Raw genomic sequence first — 21636 nt, forward strand, 5'->3', positions numbered from 1 at the left:
GTTGACGCACAAACGTTCGCCATTTTTCACACGTGCAAATGCACGCGCATCCACCGTATATATCATTCTTTATCGCTACATTCACGGAATAGAAATCACGGAATGGGATGGCTCGATTCGAATGGTCGCCCGAGAATCGAGCGGAGAACCAACTTTCAGGGGCTGCGTCGTAGAAAGAGGACAGATGACAGCGGCTGCTATTGAAAATCGAATATATCGCGCCGATTTTATTCGATCGATTTACATCGACGCAACATTTCGAATTTTTTCCATTTCCATCCCAGCTCGTGTAATGATATTACTTGGAATAAATTCATCGAAATCGTTTCGTCTACAGTGATGAGAGCTTCCTCGCCAGGATCGAGTTTTCGAATCTCGTTTTATCGAGATCTCGGATCGGGACGACGACGCGTTTCCCACGCGGCCCACCACGCCGCGACAATTAACGATCGCCGTGTAATTAAAGTGGGACATTGTCCTTATTATAACGCGCGTGATATCAAATTCTGCGATCACCGTTCGGGGGCTAATTAGCGGCATAATTCCGGGCTGGATTGTTTCAGCTACGAGTAACGATCGAGGCAGAAATTTTTCTTCGAATAAATTATTACGCACGATCGAGTAATCGATCGACTCGAGTGTTTCCATTATACCAGATGATTAACCGAAGAAAATGATTATCCTTCGTTAAAGCGTTAATTCTATTTCCGAAGAAATATTGCCTGGCCAAATCTCTTTCGAGAGATGATTTCGCGTGAAGTTTCATCGCAATATTACATTCGTGTACGCTCATCCGCGTGTACAATTTCGATTACGATCACTTGTTACGGATCGAAAAACTCGTTTCGACAATCCTATCGAGAGTGGGGAGGGGAGAAAAGCGCATAAAGTCGTAAAAAATGGGGGGAGGAGGATCTCCAAGGGATTGGAAACTTTCACTCGATCGAACGATTCGGTTCCATTATCATTTGTCTCTAACGAGGGACACGTTCATTAGGATTCATGGGAGGGATTTTATATTCCAAGGGTTGGCAACTTTTTGCCCGGCGATCGAACAAGGTTACCGGGTCTTCCGGGGTTAATTCGTTCGAATCGCGAACCCCCCCCCCCCTCTCCGCCGAAAATACGATTCATCACCCGGGCTGAAAAATCGAAAAGGACGATTAATCAACGGCATAACCGCCCGCTCCGATGTAAATTACAGGCCATCCCCGCCATCGATCCTCCAATATTTTTATGAACCGTTGTTCGACTCGACTCGAAATACGTAAAATGAGATGGAAGAGAGGGAGAAGAAAAAAGCGAGAAAGAGGAAACAACAAGTGAGGAAAGTGGCGTAATTGGCCACCAAATACCGGATGGAAATGCAAGCGAACCTTGCTATAATTTGCGCGAATTCTCGTCAATTGGTCGCTGGAAAATTCTACCCGCTTGGAGAATGGATATCGGCCTCTGCGAGAAACTTCAACTTCGCTTTCGCTCCTTTTCGCGTTGCATCTCGCGTTTGATATTTATGAGCTGGGTAATTAAATTCAGGCGAATTTAAGGTTAACTGCGTAGCGCGCTTAAAGACGTTTAGCTCGAATTTAGCTTCTTTGAAGAATATGGGAGAAATATAAAATTTCTTTTGCATAGCTGGGGGAGAAATTGTCGATCGAAGAAACAATTTCATTATCGAAGGAGTATTTGCCAATTTTGAAACTTGAGCGATGCGTAACAATAATACAATTACGGTTCATCATTTCATAAGATGCTCGTAATATGATCTAAATTTCGGATAAACGAATCGAGCAACAGTTGAGTAGCAATTTTGGCAGAAAAACGAGCCAATTTATATTTATTATATAGCGGCGAGATCTGAATGATAATACAGCTCGGCGTGACGAAGGTAACGCCGTGGACATCGGAAATTCCATAGCGGACAAAGCGCTCCCATGCAGGAATCGCTAAACAATGGATCAGTTTTGTCGGCGTGAAAGCTTGCTGGCGTGTAGAGAGCATTCCGTTCAACTCGATTTCTTCTTTCTTCTTTGCCTTCTCCCCTTCTCTCTCTCTTTCTCTTCATTTTTTACTCTTATTCAACCAGAAAAAATCGTTCGATAATTCACTTGTTCCCCTTCGTTGTTCCCTTTTGTTAATTTTGCAAATTTTCTTTTATCGCGTTATCACTGTTTTTATTCGCGCTAGAGAAATCAGATTGCAGGAAGTAATCTGGGCAAAAACGACGAGAGGACAAACTATGGTGTCGAACTATATTCATAAATTATGAGAAATTATTATCGAACGAGCAGCGGTGACGAGCAGAAGAATTCGTACTTCGACTGTAATCGGTTCTGCTCGATAAACCGACAAGGAAATGCTTTCGATATCCGGTAGAATCGCGCGATACGTCCAAGATGCGCGGGTCACTTGGCAATTAGAACGAGTCGAGTTCCGCTTTTTCCCTTATCGACCGATCTCGCCCGATTTTAACCGATTTTCCGATCGATGGAGCACCCCGAAGAAGAGAGACGATCTCTTTATTCGCTTCCACCTCTTTGTTCGCCTTCATTCGATTCGTGACACGTGCCTCCCATCATTTTTAAAAATCAACGGCCAATATCCGCGCCTTCATCATCTGCCTCGAATTTCGCTCAAATATTTAAAATATTAAGTCGAATAGTTAAATCTGCATCGAGATACAAATAAATATTGAAATAAATATTAATCAAGGGTAGAAAAGTAGTAGTTAGTAGTAGTAGTGGTAGTAGTAGGTAGTAGTTAATTACTTCTTCTCTCGTTAAAATTAAATCCCTCGATTAAATTTCTCCATTCCCACCAAGAAGAATAGAATCGCGAATCGTAGAAAGTTGTTTCGCAGATTAGAAATCCAGGCGAAATTCGAATTAACTGTAATCGAATCCCTTCAAAGGGGAAAAGTTAGCAAAGATGTTAATTGAGCGTTTCACAAATCGAGGATGATCACGTACGCGATGATACTTTCGAGGAAACACGGTGTCTACTTTATAATCATACAGCTCGCAAGCAAAAGGACTCGCGACTATGGTAACGCGACTCGGAATCGCTTCGAATCCGTGGGGACTACACAGCGACGACAATCGTACAACCGAACGGCGATACATGCTCGCTTAAGTAACATCGGAGTTGACCCAATTACAGGCAAGCCGTAGCTGAGACGACGATATACCTGCTGTGTTTCCAGTTATCTGCGCCACCCTACACGCCAGCCCTTTAACCCGGCGTTAAACACGTCGTCATCGCCGTTGATCAACTATTTCTCAAACGGGTGACACCTTTATACTTGATATTTTTCATTCTCTGGTCGTCAATCGTTCAACCCATCATCCTTCATTATTCTATGTTGAATTTTGATCATCGAAAATTTTTCACGTAATAATTTGAGATTAAGAAAGTAATAATCTTGAGTGAACTGGACACCAAAAAGGAATATTGATGAATATTGATTTTTGACCAGCTGGAACAATCGAAATCGAAAATGCAATGAGAATGATTGAAGTTGAATTGAAAAATTGGAGAGGAAAAGGAAAGGATCGTGTTTGTCCTCCTTTAGAATTGGCTAATAATTCAAGAAATATCGTCATATAAAAATCAATAATCCTCGCAAAAGCGAAAAATGTTGAAAAAAATATATACCATACACATCAGATTCTAAAAGGACAGATCCTTTTTTCGAGAAATTCGATTGAATTTGAAGGAAGGAGCCCATTTATTTTCCTTTCTACCAGATCTACCTTGTTAAGCGCGGCGAAAATTCAAGAGATCTGAAATTCGAACACTAGCACTTGGATACTGGATACACGCACGCGCTTCTATGTACTTATCCACACACACATACACACACACATACAGAATCCGATGTAGACATTTTACCAAGCCTGCCACGATTCGACGCCGGTGGCTGATTACACGCGACGACCACCGAGCAGATCGGTCGGTTGCCTTTGTTTTATCGGACAGTGGCACAACTAGATCGGTCACAACGTAGTCTAACGACTGTTCGGGTCCAGTCCATCAGCGTGGATGGAATCACATCGACTCAATGGAATTTGTAAACAATCCCCTTCCAAAAGGGCCTCGGTTCGGGCAATGGACCCGGCGTGAGAACCTCGTTATCCACAGCTACGCTCAATACCTTCGAATTAACAGGCGAAATCCGCTTTTGCTTCTTCTTCTCGTTCGAGATTGAAACCGATGTGATAAGTTAATTTTTGAGGATGGTGGAGGAGATCTAACTTTCGAGAAAAAGAGAGAGAGAAAGAAGGGCTTTCAAGTTTTTCAACCGTTCCGAAAGTGATTGATCACATCCGCGTTTACCCACGTGTGTGCTCCTTTGTTAACGGCAAATAGACAGTGAGATAATGGGGATGAAGGAAGAGTTTTATAGATCCAATGATGAATTTAACTGTTATGGATGAGCCGTGCTCGATAATGGAAACTTCCAAGTCTTCCGTAATGTTTGACTTACGTTACGGCTCTACGTCGAAGAGGAAAAATTTTCAAAAGAAACAAACGATGAACAGAATTTTCGGGATAAAATTTTTTTTTTTCCAAAGCGAGCATTTTTCTTCTCAATTTTCATCCCAAGTGTTTTTTTACTTTTAAATAACGCGTGACCATACACAGGGTGATAAAATAAAGACGCAGCATCGTATAAATGGACTTTAGAAAAGAAGAGGTAAAGCAAGAAGTAAATACAAGTGGATCAAGCTCTCGCGCTCGATATTGGACTGTGGTCACGGAGAAAAAGGGTTTCTTTTTTTAAAACAAGTATCCAGATATTACGGTCCGCAAGGACGAGTCCCACTCTTCCTCGAGGATAATGCAACGATACAGACGAACGTCCACGTTCTACATTCTTTTCGGTTACGGTTGATGCGCGAAAAATCTCTCGGAATCGAACGTGATTTTCTTTTTCACGGAAGTTGGAAGTTGGAATTCGAATGAGAACAAACGCCGACGGAATTCGAAGACGGGGCGAAATATTCCAAATGCATTGGGAAAAACGCGCGGGGGAATTTTATGTTTGCGTGTATTAGCGACAACGTGGACGAAGGCAAGGGATCTCCGCGAAACAAACCGTATCGACGCGAGTTGTCGCTCGTGAAAAAATAATTGATCGCTGCGACTGCGGAAAAACTCACGACATCGATCTGAAATTTTCATCAGTTGCGGTTCGATCTTGGGGTAAAAAAAGATTCGCGTAGTAAAAGTGTATAAAACGTAAAAAAATGTAAGAGGGATAAAAAGAAGGATGGAGAAGCCGATTACCGAATTCGAGATCGAACGAGATGAATTAAGGTGGAGAGGATATATTCGCGACGAATCGTTGTAAAACGAAGCTGATTATCAGATGGAATTGCATCAAATTATATTCTCCATTCGCCCTTATCGTTGCCGCGATTCAATTATCGTGAAACTTTCACTTCGAATCCAATAATCGATTAAATTCGTCGATTTGAACTCTGCATGTTCTATGCATATATGTGAATTCTTAATTTCATTCTTAATCATTTCGATACTTTGTGTTGTTTAAATCTTATTCTGAGAATTTATATTCGTTTTCTTTTCGACAATTTTCTGAAATTGTTTACAAAGTTTAAATTGGGTACAAAAAAAAGAAAAGATTATATCAATATTCACTCTTGGAAACAAGTTCTCGAATGCAACTTTGATCGTGTCATAATCCCGTTCTAATTACAGACTCCGACACCTCATACGAGTGTGCATTGTAAATAGAATTTCAACGATATGGAATCGGATGAATTTTCGATAGAATGGAAAAGAAAAATAAAAAAAATTGATCAAGCACCCTCGATTATTTATAACGGCGGTTTACACATCCCTTTTGACCCAGTCCCCTTTTCGGCCGAATCAACTCAAGCCTCGATCCCGATTCTCCTTCTCTCTCTTTTTTTTTTTTTTTTAACATACAGATTTCGTTCGTCGAACAACAATCAAATCGCGTAACAATGGGAATGTAACCAGTTGAATTGTTAGTACAGTGGCAATTATTTCCCGTGTCGAGAGAAGGCAACTCGATACTTATTAGTTCATCGATTCGTTGTTTAACGAGGCCCTCGTCGCCCTCGTCCCCACTCTCGTCCCCCCAAAGAGTGTCACCGGAAGGGAAGGAGCGCGATTCCAAGGGGAAGAGGAAGAGGAGCGATTCGAGAAATTCGACAAAGCTCGCAATCGTGACGTTTTTTCGACGAATATCTTCGAAACAATCGGTGTACTCAAATTTACGTCTATTGATCTCTCGTCACGTTAAATCCAGAGACCAGAATCGACAAGTATCGATTAATAATAAAATATCGTATTTATACACGAATCGTCTTCCGTTCATTCTCCGTGAAAATTTAATTTTCGATGGAAATTTAAAGCGGGGGAAGAAAAAATATTTTTAAATTCGTCCACTTGTTCGAGATAAGATGAATAAATATTAATTTCGCCCGCGAGAAAAGGCGAAAAACTGAAGCGATTCATAATTCTCGCGGTCAATGCTTGTTAATAAACTCGCGTAATCTTTTGTGAAAGTTCTCTCTTGGTCGTTGAATAAGAATCGTGTCAGGAGGGTTTCGAGCGTGAGGCGAAGCTGGCGACAAAGCGGTTTTCCATCTCGGGTGTGGACAGTTTCTATGCAAATGCATACAAACACGTGGCCCCCTCCCTTCCCCCCCCTCGTTACGAGGAATTTGAATGCCTTCGTTGCAAGAAGAGAGAGAATTCTGAAATGTGTATAAGTTACGACGTTGTGCTAGAGTAAATAATTAATACATACAGGATATATATAAACTGGAAAACTGCTACTTAATTTAACGCGCGTTGGCAATTCACGTCGAATGTAAACGGATTTTTACATTTCCTTTATTTATCTTAATGAGTTTAAAAAAATTCTTAAATTCTTACATAATATTAAATACATCTTTCAAGATAATTTCTACGTTGCGATAATAAAATTTTGATCGATCCACCGCTAATTTAATCCACAAGAATTTATCCCGAATTTCATAAAAAAAAAATAATAATAATAATGATCCACCTGACCAACTGCAGTCCTGGCAAAAACGAATCCAATCTCGGCGGTGGTTGAAAGAAGAAGAACAAGAAGAAGAAGAGGAGGAAGAAGAGGAGGAGAAAAAATTCAATTCCCTCAAAACGAAAGTTATCGATCTCTCCACCCTCGCCCTCTCCCCATCCAGGGGATGGAGGAATCTGGTGGAGGGCACGGAGCTCGTTTGTTTTCACGGTGAAACGAGTGTCATTAGCGAGGACAGGAATTACATTCTTCGTTACCGCAATGCAGGCAACGGAGGCCGTAAAAGCGGCGCAAAAAAAAAAAGAAGAAAAAAAAAAAAGAAAAAAAGAGACGGCGAGAATAAAACACGGAACGACGTCGGGGCGGATAATCTCTCGCAGGGCGAGGACCCCCACGCGAGCGGGAGGGTGAGAGAGTGAACGCGAGAGGGGGGAGGCATCGAGGTTTAGAATGATGAGATTTTAATGGGATTAAAAGCGGCAGCAGGTAACAGTCACGCGGCCCCACGGCTAACCAATAGTAATAGCAATGGCGCGATCAGCCTTTAATCTGTCCAAAAATCCTCGCGCGTTCTTCATCCTTTTGCTCGGCCGGTAAATAACCGGAGGACCGACCGATAATTGATCTACGAACTATCCTGTCCTATCCCCCGCCTCGAATTCGACGAATTCGTTTTTCCCCGCGTTTCTCTCTTTTTTCTCGACATTTCATTCTTTTCCTTTCTTTTTTTTATATCGATATATCGTGAATCCTGGACGAGGAACAAAGTTGGAGGAAATTGATGTGTGCGTTACAATTTAATCCTTCGAGGTCGAGAGGCGAGTCTCGATCGTTACGGCGGTGTTTCGTTGCGGCGACGATTTATTAGATTTCGTTATGTCCAATCAATAAAAGAGGCAGTATTAATTTGTAAATGAATTTTTTATTCTTTTATCACATAAAATCATCGTTGTAAGACGATGTTGCATATCACGTTAAGATCGATTTTCGAGTTTCTATTTCGCCCGAGTGAAAAAGTCGTAAAGGGCAGTAAAGTGTTGATCGATTCCAAGTAGTTAGGGTTGTCTTTGAGAATTGTTAATAAAGTGGGGAGTAGCGAGATTCGCCTCGCAACCTCGAGGAACTTTTGCTCGCGCGACTCTGGCCAACTTCTTTAACTGGATTTGCTCCTGGAGACAGTTTTGGGGTTGCAGTTTCTTCCCTTCTGCCAAGTTATCGGACAAAGGAGAGTGTACGGGGTATAATATCCTTTACTTTGTACAGGAGGGGAGAGGGGGGGTGAAAGTTAACTCGATTCTCGACTCGACGAGGGGATTTTCGAAAATTTCGAGCAATCGCCGTTTCCCTTCTCGATCGTGATTCAGCGGCGATTTCAGATTTTGTCGCGCGAGATACGCGATACACGCGCGATGCGCCGTGCAAACAACGGGATCATCGGTAAGTCCAGCAAGTTTTATGGATGTGAAACGCGGCCTTCCGCCGCTTGCACAGATAGAATTTTATCGGGAACATGACCATCCCGAGGAAATCGAAAATTTCTGATCGAGCAGAAGCAGTCCCGACTCTGTGTATCTCGAACGTTCAGCGTTCATCGATCACCGAGGAGAAACGTGTAATATAAAACGGTATTTTCGACCGTTCGTGCTTCGCGTTATCGCGTTCCTCCGAATTTATTCCGAACGCGTATCGATACTTTGAGCAGTTGAGCAATCGAAGGAACGAGCAGCACGTTGGTCAAACTAATTAAAAGTTTTTCGAAAAATTCAAGCTGATCGAAATTGAAAAAAAATCCTAGTTATTCGATCTTTCGCGCAAATGATGCAAAAAGTCTTTACTCGCTTTCGTATCTTTTTTAATTTCAAAAATAATATGATTAATCTATCGAAAATTGGAATGATTGCACAACGATATTACGCGACAAATCCTCTTAAATTCGTGGCAATTTTATCAGGTGAAAAGGGACGAAGGATGTAGATGTTGTAAATGCATTTATGCGAACAAACATGGCGACGTTACATAATTGCTTGGAAATATATTCACCGGTGGTTGCAAGCCAAGATTGCGTAAGTTACGCGTTGCCACCTCGTACATGTTCCCACTTAAACTTTTCAACTCGGATTTTTCTTTCCATCGCGTTGGAAACGGATCCACGTTTTCGATGGAAATACGAAATAGCATTAATAACGAGGATACGTTAATTGTATCCAAGCGTGTCGTGATTGCGAACCAATTTTCTTCGCTACTCTCCCGAAGAAAAATCCGTAATTCGCATTTTGATAAACGAAAATCAATTTTGCCCGCGAAATTTCTTCGAAAAACTCCATCGATGCAGTGGAACTTTTTTTAAGAAATTAAAAAATACTTCGTTCATATCCATTAGATCTAACATTGACCATCCTGTGTGCATAATAATCTGGCTATCTTTTCGAAAAATCTCGCGATCCATCGTCGAATTAAATGCCACGAGGTGCGAAGAAAGGGATAACTCTGGAAAACTCTGATTTATCGGATCACGGTTGATCGTAATTCGTTGGCTCGGTTTGCGTTTAATTGCGAATAACGCTTTCCAATCGGTCGTCGAATTAGCTCGCACACGTTCCGTTTCAGGAATATCGGCTGGAGTGTCGGCCGCAGAATTCAGGTCGTATTGAAATTTTTCATCGCGAAACCGTTTTCCCAGCGCGCTGCGGTCGCGCCACCGATGGAAGAAGGGATGGGGAAGGGGAGAGGGGGAGACGGGGTGGGAAGAGGATAGGCGAGATGAAAAAAAAAAAAGGAAAAAAAATCGACACCAGTGATTTTCGTCGCTATTGTGCCGCGGCGCTCGGCTCAAAGCCTGTCAGGAGCCACCTCCCCCAAGTATAACGGATGTTGGCTCTGGTCAGCGTGGAAATGGAAATGTTACACCTGCCGCTGTTGTTCACGGCCGAAAGAGAAGTTTCGAGATAGGTAAATTCTATCATTTTTGCCGGGAAATGTTTAAATAAGAGTAGAGTACATTCGACTATATCGCGATAAAATATACTTTTTCACCCCTTCGAACCTATGCGAATCTATCTTTTACTTCTTTTTCTCGTTTTTCTCCCTTCTTCTTCTTTTTCTTCTTTTTTTCACTTTTTATTTTTTTCATCATTTTTGATTCGACTATTTTTTCCGACATATCAGATGACAAACAAACGACAAAAGGATTGGACAATTTTTATAGAATTGTTCGATTCCTTTTATTTGTTTACACGCGCGAACTATTTTAAATATTACACTGTGACAGGGGGTTCGTATCGTTGCACGACAATCTTGCGGAAAATTGTGTTACTATTTTTTTTTTCCTTCCCTCCCTCGATCGTATTTTTTCCTTCTTTTTCTTTTTTCCCCTCTCTTCCTCCTGTTCCGTTTTGTTTTACGACTCTGCGGCTCAAATGCGAGCTTTTATCGACGCTGCCTTGTTTCACGGATTGTTATATTGGTAAGCTATGCACGCGACTTATCGTATATGTACCCCTACGTATTATATTATCCGAGTGAACAGTCGAGATTTTATTCCGTTGGAGAATTGATTTCATAAAAAAAAAAAAAAAATCTTGCATAATTGTGTTCTCGAACACGTATCGTTGTAATTGTTACAACTCCACCTGTAATCCTGTAATAATCACACAAGTAATGCATCATTAACCATTGAATTATATTCTCATTTCACGAATTAACTCAATAATTCCTTCGACGTATGCAAAATTTTTAATATTTTAAAATAGAAACTCATTGACAATTTCCTTCCATTATTTTCTGTTGCAACAAAACTTTTAAATTAAACAAATATTTCCTTATTTTCCTGTCTGCTTTCTTTCCAATTAGAAAGAAAAATTTCCATATTTCTTCCTTTTCTTTTTCTTTCTTTTTCGAAAAATTACAAAGTTACGGAAGTTCTCGGCTCAACGTAGAAAAAGAAAAAGATACGACTTTGGTTACTTTGGTTCTCCTCGATCTGGAAGACGTTTAACGAGCTCGCGCGACATTAAAGCCGTAATTCTATCCCATAATTAATTTCGTCATAATTATCGAGCTCGCATTAAAGCCTGATTGAAGTTGCAAGCATACATGCACGGCTTTGACCCCCGCGTACGTATCGTACCCCATCGGTTATATTAAGTAACATTAGTCGCGTCAAAGTATGTTTCGCGAACAATAAGCTCGAGCCAAGTGCCACTTCAAACGAGTCCGTGGTCACGCTGTTATTCGATGACTCGAGGGGACAGGTTAATCCTCGATATCACTTCGAGTAGGAGTTAGAAGAACGAGAGGAGAAGAAGCAAAAGATGTAATTGTGAAGCCGGTGGCAGAAAAGTTATTCCGAACGAAAGGTCTTTTCCTTTCGGTGTTACGCTCGCTCCAGTCACTTTCCACTTTGTTCGCAACTTCGACGTTACAAAGTTTCTGTTTAAAATTCCGCGACATGCAATAGGGATGAATTTATCAGGCGAGGGAGAAAGTTCAGCCGTTTCCTTTATGCTGGGGCAGAGTGAGCAAAGAATTAACGATCGATCTTCTCGTTGTTCGTTCCGTGTTGGAAAATCGAAATTATCGAATTATATTTAGAATATAAATTGTTGTTTCAATTTAAGTTGTATCGTGTTGTGAGATGTGTGATCACTTTTTCATTTAAAATTCTATTTTTGGAAAACTTTGCGTTGCTTTTTCTTTTTTTTTTTTCAAAGAGGATTGTACGAAATACGGATGGATTTCTTTTAAAATTAGAAGAAGACACGCGTGTTTTATCCGGAGTCAGTTTCAGAAAGCGATAAACATCCAAATTTCCTTGTTGGCGATAGATTTAGATTAATTACTCGATAAATTGAAAGAGTTTTTGCTTCTATCGACAGAGTTGTTTTTATTGAAAACGTGTCACTGAGTTATTAAGTTTGATTAAATTTCCGTTCACGTAATTTGACGGGCATGAACACGATCTTAAACGTTGAAACGGTGCTCTACATTGACGCTAAAACGCGTTATCGATTTTTAATATAGTAAAATATAATAGAGGGCATAATAGAAATATAAGGGGATAATTATCGTACGTTTGCCCTCCTCCTCGTCGACGGGATAGATTTTTCGTAGAATAAATTATGAAAGAAGGATTTATAAAACGTCAACGAACGTTGCATACAAAGAGCATTAATTATACAAGGGGTTAATAAAAGCAGACACGTGACAAAAATCAAACGATATATGAAATGATAACATGATAAATAAAACAACGATATAAATATATTTCATATTACCCGAAAGACAAATTTTATTTCAATATTTCAAAATCGGTTTTAAAGTGCGTGGAAATTGCTCGATATTTCAAGCTTTATTAATTATCCCGATTAATCAACCGAGCAATTCCTATGTCCATCGTTGACGGAGCACGTAAAGCTTTTAAAAGAAACAAATATATTATATATAAACGAATATACAAAAAAAAATTGCAAATTGAAATTACCAAGGATTAAGAAGGGGAAATTGTTTCAGACATTTGTTCCATGTTCCAAACGCATCAATCTCACATCTGTCTAATTACCAAGTAAGAGGACGCAACGGTGGACTGCGCCGATACCGAGAACGTTCGAATAAAACTTCGATTTTCCTGTTTCAAACTTTCCCCCGGCTCCCAAGGCGAGCATTCCCTTTTCGCATAAACGCCGTCGAAGTTTGCTTATGAATAAATTTCGTCGTATCATCGTTCTTCCTCCAAGAACGTGTCCTTCTCCACGTCTCTCTCTCTTCCTCTTCCTCACTTATTACATTTTACTTGGTTTATTATCGCATTAATTTAGTCACCTCTCTTCTTTTTTTTTCCAGTTTGCAAACACTAGCGGCAACAAACTTATTTAGCGAGCGGATAACTCGGATCCACGGATATAACATCATCATCATCATCATCATCATCACCCTTCACCGTTTCACTCAACCGGCAATTTTTATTCTGGAAATTAGACGTCGGAGGAAATTACGTCTCGATAGAGATTCTTGATGGGAAATTTTAAATGGTTGTGACTGCTCTACGAAGCGCGATCGATACACAATTTCGCCAATGAATTTCTCGTCTTAAACGAGAAAATTTATCAAATTTCTTTAATAGATATATCAACTCGACGCTGGTTAAATTCATTTTTGATTTCGCGATACTATAAGATGCAAAAAAAAAAAGAAATCATAGATATCCTATAAATAGACAATTTCGGGCGCAAATCCGCCCAACATCGAAATCTTTGTCCAAGCACTTCCGCCTTTCACACGCCGTTTTTCCTTCCCCCCTCATTCATCACTGAGACCGTATTCTCCATCCATCCTCTTGCCAAACCCCTTTCCACGACTTTACGGGACTCGAGGGTTTGTCTCCGCGATCCTCCTACCGTCGCCCGATTAGCATACGCATCGATCCTCCGGACAGGGAGAGGGGAGGGGGGCGGGCGGTTTTTGCAGAGGCCAGGCGTCCGACATATTTTCGCCGGGGAACATTAGAGCGGCCGATCGGTGACGAAGCGTTTCTTGATAGAGCCATCTCGCTATCTCGCTCGATCCCTCGTTTTCTCCCTTTTTTTCTTTTTTAATTTAATTACCATCCATTCATTTTCTTTCTCCTAATTTTACTCGCAAAAGAGGAAGAAGAAGAAAAAGGAAATTATTCCTTCGAATTAATTAATTTGAACTTATATTTACAATTACTGTAATAAGCTAAATTATAAAGCAAGAAAGAAAGTATTCATGGTACGAAGAATTTGTATTGTGAATGAAAAAAAGAAAAATAATAAATTTCTTTCTTTTCTCTATATTATCGAATCACTGTTACGAGAGAACGATTTCTTGTAAATTTTTAGAAATTTTTAAACAAGAAAGTTGAATTGTCAGGAAGGAAAAAAATCTTCTCTCAAATTATCGATCGAAGATACGTTTGTTTACACGTACGATCGAGAAAAATAGTTTTGGCGGAGAACGAAAAGTTCTGGATCGTTCTGGATCGAGAGATAGGGTTGGATCGCGAGGAGTTTAATTGGCCGGCTCTTACGAATCGCGAACCGCCCTTATTCCCCGCTTTAAACCGCTTTGCGGCGATAGTTAATGAAGAAGCCGGGCAGCAAACGCTAGATTTCCCCCGGTGCCATCGGATTAAACGTCACAGTTGCCGGAAATGGATAGCGCCGTTTCCCACTCGACCGTATATATAATCCTTACGGAAATTTATTCGATTCGTTCACCCGGTCGCAACGTATCCAACTCCTCCATCTATCTATCGATCCACGGCACGAACCGATCGAAATAACGATCGAATCGTTCCTTCATCGCCTCTCGTGTTTATCATAGCCGATTTGTCGGCCATTTTCGAAGGGCGAAGATACAGGATTGCTGGACGGCTTCGCGTATGATTTATCGTTGGCTTTACCACGCGGATCGGATTGGACTACGTTCAAGTATACGTGCAATTTGATAATAAAACGGGCGAGACACGGGCTGGTTTAAATCGTTGCTTTCGTCAGTTTCGATGGCATCATTAATCTATAGTGAAACTTTTCTGGAAATGGAAAAAATTAATAGACACAATTTTGTTGCACAGGTGCAATTGTTGCAACAGAGAGATTGACGTGTTTTACGTTCAATACGGCAAATAGGTGGAAAAATGTTTGCCTGGTCCGATTCCCTCCCCGGGGGAATCGCTATATATACATATTTGGAAATCAATCATTTTCGAGGATTCTAGAATGTGAAATTTCCATTAGAAACGTGATAATATCGGATATAATTAATGTAATTTGAAATGTGTATCGAATACACGCACGGGTCAATTAAAATTCGAGCAATTATTATTCGCAACTCGAACTCGGTAAAATTCGCGGTCTATCGTAGATGAGGATGCGCCAGTCTTCACATTAATGGATCTAATCTCGTCAAAGGGATCAAAGGGTGATCCGATCCCTGGATCTGCCGTTGATAAAGTACTTAGTTCCTTACCTATCCTCGCGCGTCACCGTGATCAAAGTATCCTCTAAACCGAGAAATGACGTCCAATTTTCCACTTACGACGGAATCACTCGATCACTCGTTCGTTTCGTTCTTACCTGTAATCAAAAAGTAAACGAGAAATGTTGGAAACGCGGAATTTTAAACTTTTCGAGAGAAGGAGAGAAAAGAATGAGCAAATTTAATCACATATATTTCATTAACCTTTCATTATTATTATTCGAAATAATAGCGAGTCATAAAATGATTTTTATCCACGGATCCAAAAGTTCGAGATTTCTCCCGATATATTCACCTGCTTTAAAACTTTTTTATTTAAGAAACTCGGGATAACCAAGATCAGCCTTTCTCCAGGGAACCAGCCGACTCTGTCGTATCATCCCGTGTTTAACACCCGAACCTAATCTCCTTCTAATTTAATGACGAGACGTAGAAACTCTTTCTTCCTCTCTGTATTCTCCTCGAATCCCACGTATGAATTCCTCCCAAGAACGTAGCTACCCAATCGGCTAAAATTCTCTGTTTATAACCGAAACGAAATTTATGCCGCGCAATTAACTGGAGAAAGTTTCCAGCGTCCCAGTGTTCCCCGGAGAATTCATTTCGAAATACTACAGCTCGAGGCGCGTACGCTCTTTAACATACCACGGTTAGATCAAGGCAGAGGCTTGATCTCGTTCCAACTCGAAAGCCTCGTGGCCAGAAACTCTGGGATCGCAATTACCTGCCTCTCCTAGAATCCGCGAGATATTTATTAATTTTACAACGAAGATCGTCCTCTCGGATGTAATTCGAGCAACACGATCGATTTAAAATCGATTTGAATCTTCTGGGGACAGAAATTTCGCAACGGAGGATTTTAGGGAACAACGAGAAGCAAGGATTGTCGAGCAACATGGAGCATGCGGCGAGAGATCCTATATTTCATTCGCACGGACGATACTGGATGGAACCCGGGGTCCAGGTAATGGATCGCGAAGCAAGTTGTTTTCAATTTCTTAGCTGTGGAGAGACAGACACGTCGCGGCCATTCGAATGCTTTCAATGCCTGGCATCGTGCATTACGACACCTCTCTCGACGCAGGCTACGCAAGACTTTAACAAATGGATCGTCGGATGGCCCATTGTGATGGCCGCCGCGCATCGTTTCCGCACCACGCCTCGCCAACTTCCGCCCCCCTGCTATCACCTTCTCTTTTTCGCACAGATTTCTCGCTCGATTTCTCGCCGAGAAGAATTTTTCGATAACCGATACAGGATTTGAGATTTTTACCAATCAACAATTTTTTCAAAGTGACAATAAATTTTCATTTCGATAAAAAGAAATAATATCAGTCGAGAAACGAGTCCTCGAAACTAGGATGACACGAATTTTTCTTTTCCCTTGGATTGGATAGAAGGCGGGGAAAATATTAATCTTTGGACCAAGTCTTTATCTATAAATTCTCTCTCTATAATATCGTGGAACGTCTTTTCGCTCGAAAACTTGCTCGATAACACTCGAGAAAGAAAATAGAATCGTAAAGGATTCTTGACTAAACGTTTTATTTCCTCTCTTCGCTATTATTTTATCGTCTTCTTCCATGAAATTTTACACGTTTGTTCCTCGTATGCAAATTTATTTCCACGTATAGATTATTTTAGTTGAATTTGAGAATCGTATCAATTAGATGCAATATAAAAAGATGCATGAAAATCCACTTTTATCGTGATTGAAACTTTTGTTTCAACATTCGAGTAATTATAAAAGTATTGGAAAGTACACGATGCTAATAGAATAACTATTAATCGATGCTAATAAGCATGCGATTGATCATCAACGATGCTAATAAGCGTGTGATTGATCATCAACGATACAATTGTTTATTATAAACAATTTAATGATATGGAATATCGATTCTATCATATCTGCATAGACCAAGTTCAACGAAATTTTTACGTTAATAATCTATAATAATCTTTTTTTCGCGATTTCAGTCATCAAAGAAACTTTTCCACAGATAACTGATCTCTGACCGAATGAAATATTTCTGGATATTTTCGAAACCAGAACGATTTGTATTTCCTCCTCCGTTCAGAAATGGGAATATATTCCCCCTTGAATTACCGAATTATTCAAATCGAAAACCTCCCACGCGTCAAAGAGATCCGTCATTTTTAATAATGGAAACAAGAGTCGCGTGTACGACACGTGTATTCCCAAGTTTCCTCTTTCGAAAAAAAAAAAAAAAAAAGAAAGAAAGAAAGGAAGAAAAAAAAGCAATCACTTTGCTCCATTGTATCCCCGATAGTAAATCAAACTTGGGCAAAGTTTCAGCAAGGGGAGAGGGGGAGAAGAAAATCAGCGACCGCTCTTTAGAATCTTCGGTCTCGAATTTCAAACCGTGTTTCGTGTAACTTCTCAAAAAAAAAAGAGAGAGAGAGAGAAGAAAAAAAGAAAACAGGAAGTTTCCATGGTCGAAACGTTCGATACCGATGGCCGTGGAGGGAAAAACGAGTCCCAGTAAGTCGTTCACAACTTTTCGACATTCTTTACGATTGTTCAACTTCTTTTGTTCCTGTTCCTGCTCCCTTTATCCGAATAATTGCATATAGAAAAGTTTCTTATCGATATTTTGAAAATTTATAAGCAAAAAACACGATCTGCAAATATTCCTACCTTATTTCAAATTATTCGAAACAAAAAAGAAGAAGAAGAAGAAGAAAAGATAGACACACTTCGAAAATAACTAATGTACGGAAAAGATCTCGAAACACGGAGAGAGAGAAGAAAATTGTGCGAACAAGTGGTCGCTCGATCCAGCTTCCATCCATTTGTTCGAAAGGAAAGACGGATGGATGAGAGACGTTCGATGATTCAACATCCGCTATTCATCCTCGCGAAACATTTTTAGAGGAGAGGAGCCTCGTCGAATACGAAGAGATTCCCTCGTAGTCTGTCACTTAGCAAATATCTTTCCTCGGATTTTCTTGATCCGAAACGTTTCTCTCTTTACCCTTCTTCTCTCTTTCTCTTGACTTTAATTAAAATTCTCTTCGTCCCCTTTCCGTATACAAAGAGATATACCACAGCAGAAACATGCTGCTGCAATAGAGATTCGTTCGTCACTTTGTTCGTCAGTCACTGTTACAACTCTTCCATTATCACGGTATTGCATTTCTCCTTCGCTGGTGAAACGAAACGATTTCTCTATAATTTGCACAACACGATTGACATTCGCTTAAAAATGTTGGTCGTACGACGATAAATAAAATAATGCGGTGGCCGGTTCGTGGAATAATAATAATAAATTGAGCAAACAGAGAAAGCTAGGTTTGCTGCTTCAGGGGTGAGTATTCTATCGATCCGTCGTTTTAACCGGGAAACGATAACGCGTAATTGAACGCGCACGAGAGGAAAGAAACGAACTCCTCGTGTCGAAAGACGTTGGAGAAGGAGACGTTGAGAATGAGATGGGGGTTGATGAAATAAGGATGAAAGGAAAAGAATGGTCGAAGGGGGCGTTTGTTACTGTATGTTACTTTGTATATACCGGGATGGACGTTGAAATTGTCTCCGTTATTTATTAAACGAAGAGTTACGCGAAGGTTTATCCCGCACGGAATGATAATTTAAAGATTGATTCGTGATCCAACGGTGGGGGATTAAAGTTGATATATTCGAGCATGTTCCGTAAACGGTGGAGATATAGCTTTGAAATATTGTACCGTTTGTTTGCGGAATGGATGCGAAGGGACGCGATCGTAAAGATAAAGAAGGAAGGAAAGTGGATTACGGGGATAATATCAGTATACGTGTGTATACGAAATAAGCGCGTAGAAAATGTTGAAATAGCGGGAATTTAAAATCGAACGGGGGATTTCTGTTATTGGTGGAGAAATATCAAGAAATATCGGAAGAATAATCACATCCATAACGATCCAGTACAAACAAGGTAGCCATTTTGAATATCTTTTCGAGATAATAAAAGAGAGAAATGGAAAAATATACAATTCTCCTTCCCTTCCCTCCCCCAAAAAAAGGAAACTCTAATAATAATAAAACGTACATTTATTTGAATATATATATATAATAATTCTCGATCGATTTTACAATCCCTTGTATACTCAACGATTCGGATTGTTTCGTTATTAAAATTCGAAAGACTCGTAACTCGAAAAAATGTTTAATAAAAAAAAATAAAAATAAAAAAAATTGGAAAAAAAGCGGGAAATTTTAACATGCTCTTCCAGAGCGCAGATTCCACAACTGGAAATTGGAAATGGGGTGCTCGGATTGGATAGTAATTCGATTACTATTTCGGGAAGCGGGACGATATCTCGAAATTATTTCGGCACGGCCAAGAATTAGCGCAAATCGATATTGTAATGGGTTATCCAAGCAGACGTTCGATAATTGCATCTCAATTAAGGGATCCGACCTAATTTCAGACGTGGCTGGTCTGCCTCCTCAAGACCGGCTTCGAGATCTTCCGGCTCGCTGCTCTCCCAGAAACGTTTATACCACGGTTGCGGTAAATACTTTAAACGGCGATGAACTTGGAAACGATCCCCGCACGTAACCCCGCGGTTTCATTATCTTCTGTCCCTCCCTTTCGTTTCTCCTTTCGAAGTGCCCCTTCGTCGAAAATTCTCCCCCTTCCCCAACTATGCCCTCGAAAAATTCTACGCCTTCCCATCAATTTCAATCTCAACCATCTAATATTTCGTTTCGAACAGATAATCTCAATTTCTCCCGCGGAGACGAAATTAATTATTTGGAACAATTTCATTTACGCGAGATACATCATTATCACCGACGTTACAGCGTCTTTGTTCGTTGCACGCGTAATTAATAACCGCGAGGTTCGCGGCAGAAGAAGGAAAAAGAAGAAGAAGAGGAAGAGGAGGAGAAAGAGGAGAAAGAAGAAGGTCTGAAACTTCTCAAGCTTTCTCAACGACCTCTCCACACGGTCGTAGCCGGTGTACGTCTTAATAAAGACCTAATTTGCAAAGTATCCTGGGTAAATTTTGCGCCGAGGCGCTCGAGAGAGGGCGGAGGGAAGAGAGCAAGGAGGCGGCAGCTGCCATCTTTATCCTATCCCCCATCTAATTGATATAAAATTCACCGGCAGCCCGTGGTCAGCCAAGCATTTCCACTCGGACCAAACTGGATTTCCCGTCGAGAAGTTAAGCTCGTTCGTCGACAAGTCAACTTCCCTACTTTACTTCAAACACACTTGCTTCTCGCGATTCACCCTTTCCCGCATTCCTCATCGTCCGTGTAATCGCGCGCCACATTCAACCCGAATGCAGACCACGAAATGAAATGTTTCCGCGCGCGGATAAGATTAGAATCAGAAAAATTTATATCTTCTTACTTTCAACTTTCTCTCTTTCGATACACCGAACGAAAAATGTAGGATTTCATTTAAGAGAGACGATCTCGCATCTATCACCTTGTTCCAATATTCCATCTTTTCTTCCCTTCTTCATTTCTTCCTTGACAAAAGAAAGATTCGTTTCAGGAAAAACCGTATGTCAAAATTATCATTCATTAACAATTAAAAAAGAATATTAAAGAAAAAATACTAAATTTTTATTATTTTATTTATTTTTATATTTTAATTTATATTTAAATTTACCACTAAATTTTTATTTCAACTTTTTAATTCTTCGAACTTACTTTTCTCCAGATTCATCAATAATAGCATCCTTTTCCTTTTTAAAGCGTTAAACAATAAAAATTCCCTCTCGAATCGTCCCTCTTTTCTTCCCCCTCTCTCAATAATGAAATGTTTGCCACGCAATTCCCAACGAGCGGCTCGTAAGCCTCTTTGCTCGCGCGTGATCACGCGATCGACCATTTCGACCACCGATTCCTCCCGGACAGTGTCCCGCAATTTCGTTACGCTTTGTTGCGCGCTTTTTTCTTTCCTTCTTCTTTTTTCTTCCTTCCTTTTTTTTTTAGACAACAAGCGTCCAACAGCGCTCCCCGTACGTGTCGGGAATCGGGGATTCAGTCGATCGTGAAGCACGGTTAACTGGACGGGATGATTCGCGATTCGGCTCGCGCCGCTCGAGAAACGGAAAGACAATCGATATTCCGGCGGGAATACGAGCAGGCGAGGAGATGGCACGAAAGGGGCCTTGGATCTTATTGCGTTTCGCAAGAGGGGGATGACCTCGACTCGGTGGAGGATAAATAATCGAGGAACGAGGAGGGGTGGAGCATTATTTTGCACCTTCCCTTTTTAACTTTATTTACCTTTAATCGGGAAAGTTGGCTGCTTCGCGCAGTTCGGGGACGACCCTCGTTTGTTCAACTTGTTAATAAAATTAGCCGTGGAAGTGGCCGGAGGGGGAGTTCGAGTTTGGGAAATCTGCTCGCAATCTGATCGACGGGGATAATCCTGACTTCCCTTCCTGATCGTTAAGAACGTGGAAACTGTGAAATGTTGTGTAATGAGATATGGTTACGGTCCAGTTATTCTACTCGAAATTAATATCGAAATTATATACAGTAAATTCTTTGGAAATGCTTTGCTTGCCAAGTGATCGAACAAGATAGCACGAGTTAATCCTCGAGAATAGTTCGCTTC

The 21636-nt window shown here is 40.6% G+C and overlaps 1 protein-coding gene across 2 annotated transcripts in view; it reads right to left on the bottom strand.

The window, feature by feature from the left end:
• NLG-3 (neuroligin 3) overlaps positions 1–21636 on the bottom strand; it is a 249371-nt gene that overhangs the window by 144464 nt on the left and 83271 nt on the right.

Source organism: Apis mellifera, linkage group LG9 (assembly GCF_003254395.2).
Source record: "Apis mellifera strain DH4 linkage group LG9, Amel_HAv3.1, whole genome shotgun sequence".
NCBI classification, from domain to species: domain Eukaryota; kingdom Metazoa; phylum Arthropoda; class Insecta; order Hymenoptera; family Apidae; genus Apis; species Apis mellifera.